The sequence below is a fragment of the Laetiporus sulphureus genome, assembly GCF_001632365.1.
Source record: "Laetiporus sulphureus 93-53 unplaced genomic scaffold LAESUscaffold_26, whole genome shotgun sequence".
Classification (NCBI taxonomy): domain Eukaryota; kingdom Fungi; phylum Basidiomycota; class Agaricomycetes; order Polyporales; family Laetiporaceae; genus Laetiporus; species Laetiporus sulphureus.
Window position 1 is genome coordinate 459065 of NW_024468535.1, and position 5822 is coordinate 464886.

Consider the following 5822-nt stretch of genomic DNA (forward strand, 5'->3'; position numbering starts at 1 on the left):
ATGTCGCATGGCTTTTGTGGCTGGCTTTGGTGACGCTGCTTGAGTCCAGTTACAGTAGGGCCTTCCGAATAGGGAAGTGCTAATATACTGTGACAGTAGGTGCTACAATGGTAGACGAGGAGAAACAATCTGAAGTTTCGTCCTCTACAGGCTGGTCTTATATACATGTGCAGCGGGCTATCTTACCTAAGCTACCTATCTATGGGTATAAGCTAATGGCCATACATGAAACAATGGAATGTCCGAAATTAGAACAATAGGTGGAAAGATCGATGGCTGCCGCAGCAACGCATGCAAACATTGTGCCTATCTTGGTTTCCCTTTTGTTCTCCAGTGTGAACATCGTGCCTATCTAGGCTTCTGGCTTAACTAATAGGAAGCGGAAGGCCGATGCGTAACAATAGTCCTTGTTCCCTTTGTTCCCAAATGGGTGCCTCTATTGTATCCTGGAATAGACAGGTCCGACCATATCATCCGCGGGTCTGGACCATGATATGTGATGTGAACTATCACCTGATCTCTACGCGTCACATCTGTGGCTGAGTGGCATGAGATATTGGTGAAGCACGTGATCTGTGGCATGAGAAAAGTCACGTGCGGACTTTGTGGCGAAAATCTGTGACACTACCCCCCTCTCAAGGCTCATTGTCCTGAGAAGCCAAAACCTTTATTTCCTCTTCTAGTTGCCCGCAACAGTTGGTAGCTTCGGGAGGGAAGCCCTTCAGTGTAATATTCGAAGATTATCTGGGCTATCCTGTCTTCTGGCTTAACTGAAAATCCGATATCCGTCGTGTTGATCAGTACGATCTTGAGTTCTCCAGTGTAATCTGGATCAACGACTCCAGCACCCACGTCGATTCCTCGAGCAGCCAGTCCACTTTGTGGAGCTATTCATGTGTAGGTGTGTTTTGGAGGGTCAATGGCGACTCCTGTTCCTACCACACCTCGTGAATGTGAGGGGATTTCATGTGTTTCTGCTGCATAAATATCCCATCCAGCTGCTTCATTTGAGGATTTCTTCGGTGATTTGGCGAGATCTGTCATTTTATGATATAGGAAGAACTCACCCAGTGGTCGGACATGTTGATTCTGTGTGTGGATATCGGTGCAACTTCGTGTGAGGATAATTTGAAGTGTTTTCCATCAAAAGTGACGACCCTGATTGGTGCTTTGGCTGCATCTGGGTGTTGTTGGTGGAATTCTTGAAGAAGCTCATCGGCGTTGGTGAGATTCATTTGGGGTTCCCATGAATCATTGGAATGGTCATAGCCTTTCCATTTGACAAGGTATTGGACCCTTCCCCTCATGACCTTAGAGTCTAGAATTTCTTCAACTTCGAATTCTGGTTCTTCTTCGATTTCTATAGCTGGGGGCTTTGGGGGTTCGCGGTTTGTGACCGTGTCTTGATGATACATGATCAACTTGCTAGCATGGAGGACCAGGTGGACCTTCATTTGCTTAGACAATTTCAGTTTAAACGTGACTGGGCTTAGCTTCTGAAGTACTTTGTAAGGTCCGAAGTTTTGTGTGCCTAGCTTCGCAGATTTGACTTTTACTCTGAGATCTTTTCCCTTGAGTAGTACTAGGTCTCCGACTTTGAATGGGACTTCTCCCTTCTTTTTGTCGAAGTACCATTTCATCCGTGAAGCTGAAACTTCTAATGCTGCCTTTGCCTGTTCTTGTGCCTTGGATCAGTGAGTGAATAGATGTTCCAATGAGGGGTGACATATTGATTCATGTACGTCTGGTGCCATTTTTAGATGTCGGCCATATTCGACAAAGAATGGGGAAAGTGCAGTGGATTCATGGGTCTGGTTGTTGTATGAAAATTCTGCCGTTGGCAGGTAATAGACCCAATCATTCTGTCTGTGGTTGCAGTACATGCGTAGATACTGCTCCAACACCTGATTAACCCTTTCCATCTGACCATCTGTCTGGAGATGGTATGCAGTTGACATTGTTGACTTTATACTGAGCTTCTGGCAAAACTCCTGGAATAACTTGCTCGCAAATTGAGTACCTCTGTCTGAGATAATCTGGCGTGGCAATCCATGGAGTTTGAAGACCTCATTATAGAAAACGTTAGCGACTTGTGACGATGTGATTGTGTCATCCATTGCATAGAAATGCACTCGTTTCGTGAGTCTGTCTATGATGACAAGTATTGCCATCTTCTTCTCTCCCCTAAAGTCCATGGCTGGAGGAAGTTGTGTGATGAGGTCAACTGTGATGATCTCCCATGGTCCTCCTGGTACCTCATTGGGTTGTAATAGTCCGAATGGTTTTTCTCTTGAGTACTTGTTGCATTGACAACTGTCACAACCTTGTACATATTGCTTAACCATTACCAACATTCCTGGCCACCAATAGTTCCAAGTAATAAGCTCCAACATCTTGAACCTGCCTGGGTGTCTGGCTGGTAAAGTGTCGTGGTGGAGCTTTATTAGGTCAAGGCATAGCTGTTGATCCTTGGGGACATAAACCTTTCCACAATGGAGTAGCAGTCCATGCTCAAAATTCCATTCTGCGAGGTTTTTTCCAAATTCGTGCTGTCCTGTAGTCAAAAGCGCACAATAATCCTTGGTCATCGTGTTGTCTGTGAGTGCCTTCTTGATCCTTTCCAGTAGTTGAGCATCATCAACTTCAGATGCGTGAGCGGGTCGAATCACATTGATAGCGAAAAATTCAGGTTTTAACAGCATTTGGTTTGAATTGTTGCTGTCTACCCCCCTCTCATGGTCTGGCCTCCTGGACAGAGGATCAGCATGTAGCATTGTCTTTCCAGGTTGGTGACTGAGTGTGAAATTGAAACATGTGAGGAATAATGCCCAGCACGCTTGGCTCCAGGATAACTTCTGTGCCTGGCGGAAGTATGTAAGGTTGAGATGGTCTGACCAAATTTCAATGAGTTCTGGGTGTCCTTCTAAGTAGTGCCGGTATTCTTCTAGTGCCCGAATGATTGCGAGCATCTCTTTGTCATAAATTTTGTAGTTTCGCTCATGTTCGTTGAGTGACTTTGAGTAGTATGCGACTGGATGCCATAGCTTATCTTCTCTCAGTTGTTTGAGTACTGCACTGGTTGCATAGTCTAAAGAGTCTGTCTTCAGTCAGTAGGGTGCAGTATCGTTGGGGAGTTGTAGGATCAGGGCTGAAGTGAATGCCATTTTGAGTGCACTGAAGGCTTGCTCTTGCTCTTCCTTCCATTGCCAAGGCACGTCCTTACAGGTGAGAAGCGTTAAAGATTATGCGAGTTTTGCAAAGTCCTTTATAAATCGCCTGTAGAAATTCACGAATCCTAAAAAGGCCTGTACCTGTTTGACCTTAGTAGGTGTGGGCCAGCCAAGGACACCTTCGACTTTAGCAGGGTCCATCTGTACCAAGTTCTTGCTGATGATCATGCCAAGATACTTGATTGAGAACTGTTCAAAGAAGCATTTCTCCGGTTTGGCATATAAGTCATTGTCTCGGAGGCACTGTAGAACTGCTTTTACTAGTCATCAGTGTTCTTCGAGATCGTCCGTAAAAATGAGGATGTCGTCTAAGTAGACTACCACCTTTCCAGTACGAATTAAGTCCTCAAGGACTGTAATCATCATTGTTTGGAAGGTGCTGGGAGCATTGCAGAAGCCGAAGTACATTACAGTAGGTTCGAAGAGGCCACGATGCATGATGAAGGCAGCTTTTTCTTCGTCCCCTTCCCTAATCCTTATGTTGTTGAACCCCCATCTCAGATCAAGCTTCGTAAATATACTAGCATGTGAGAGTCTGTTGATGAGGTCTGAAATACGTGGGATTGGGAACTTGTTTTTCTTTATTACTGCGTTGAGGTTCCTGTAGTCTTGTACTAGCCTCAGTGATCTGTCTTTCTTTTTGACGAAGAAGACAGGTGCTGCTGTTGGACTCCTTGATCTCTTAATGTATCCTTTGGCCAGCTCTTGATCCATCCACGTGTTGAGTGAATTTCTTTCCTGTAGGTTCATAGGATATAAATTTGCCGGGCATGGTAATGATGCCTCTGGAACAAGTTTGATTGGATGATCGTAGGGCTTTCTTATGGGCATTCATTCCGACTGCTTCTTGGAGAACACATCACCATACTCATGGAAGTGTTTGGGGACATAGGCTGACCAGTAGTCTTTGTTCTGTCCTCCTTTTTGTGGTGCTCTATCCTGATTCCTCTTGGTGTTGAGGCCCATAATGAGTGATGCTACAGCTTGTGCGTCAGGGTCTTCTGATAGTGACACCCATCTAATGAAGCTGTCCATGTCATTCCAGTTGTCATCTAACTCCTGGGAACCAACGAACTCCATCAGCTCTTCAATGTGGGGGATATTTGTGTCTTTCAGGTCCTCCTCCTGGACTGCTACCTGTGAGGGTGCACATCTGTGTGGGCATCAGGTGAAATCGACTGTGAGTTTTCCACAATCTATCTCTGGGTTGTGCTCCTTGAGGAAACTCATGCCTAGTATAATGTCCTTGTGACCTATATCGGTAACCAGAAGGCTTTGTCTGCTTGTGTGGTTTCCGATGATTATACTAAGAAGAACCCTTTTCTTAATGGTTCCACCTTTGTTGTGAGATGCGTCTGCATTATAAACCCTGATCTCCTTCTCAAGTGAGATCATAGCAAGTTTCGACTGATCAACCAACCGTGGGTTGATGTAGCAGGAATATGCTCCTGAATCGAGGAGCACCTCAGTCTGGACTTCCCTTACTCCCTGTTTGAGGTGAACAAGTAAATTGATCGCGTGTTTTGACGAACCAGTTGATGCAATGTATTAAAAATCTGATACTGGTACATGCGAGATCAAGTAGGTACTGTTACAATGTCTATGGGAACTCTGGCCAGACCTCAGAGAACTCGTCGAAGAAAATCCTCATCATCTTTCACCTCCGTGATTCTAGCTGCTTCGACAGCTGGTTCTGGTTCTGCCTCTTTCTCCTTTCCCTTCACGTTGTGGCTGGCAATGAAAGCACGGACTGCTTCCTCTCTCACCTTGCTGTCATCAGAACTGGTGGATGTCATTGTTGTGGTGGTTACTGCTCTTGTCGCTTGTCCCCACCTTGGCATTTTGAGCTTGCCTTTGTACTTGGGGTCAGGGCAGCACTGCTTGAATACAAAGGGGTGTTTTCCACAGCATATACAGAGCTTCCTTTTCAGTCATCCTTCTTGTTCCTTGGTGAGCTGGGACACACTGTCCACAGCCATTGTTTTAGGGTCCCTTGGAGCTCGAGGTGCCGGTGATGATGCCGTTGTAGTTCTGCGGTGTCCTGCCTTATCAGCTCTGAACTTCGACTCCAGTTGCAGGCAGAGGTGAAGATACTCCGGCCATGTGATTGGGTCGGTGATACCTAAGCTGTCTCGTATCACCATTGCCTGGCGCACGTCCTTGTCACAGTGTTCAGAGATGTAACCGATGAGTGCGGTGTGCCCCAAGTTGGTTTTGGTGGCCCATTGGCAGAACGTTTCTGCGAAGGATACCATTGTGGAATACATCTTGTGTTACGAAACATACCGTCGCTCATGGTCACGTAATCCCCATGAATAAGCGCCTAGAAGAGACGCCCAATCACGGTCAGGTGATATCAGTCACTATGTGACCAAGGACAGCTTCTAGGGTTCTCAAACTCTAACCCCAGGATCTGCGATCCAGGACTTTGGTTCTCATTTCATATTTCAGGTATTTCACCTATGCTTTTCTTAGCTCGCCAATTACCTGGCTCACAGCAGCTAAGCTCCGGTGTGTTTCACCTATCTTTAGAATAATGGGACCCCTTGTACTAGTACCCCAGACTATAGGTCTGCGACTATATAAAGGGGC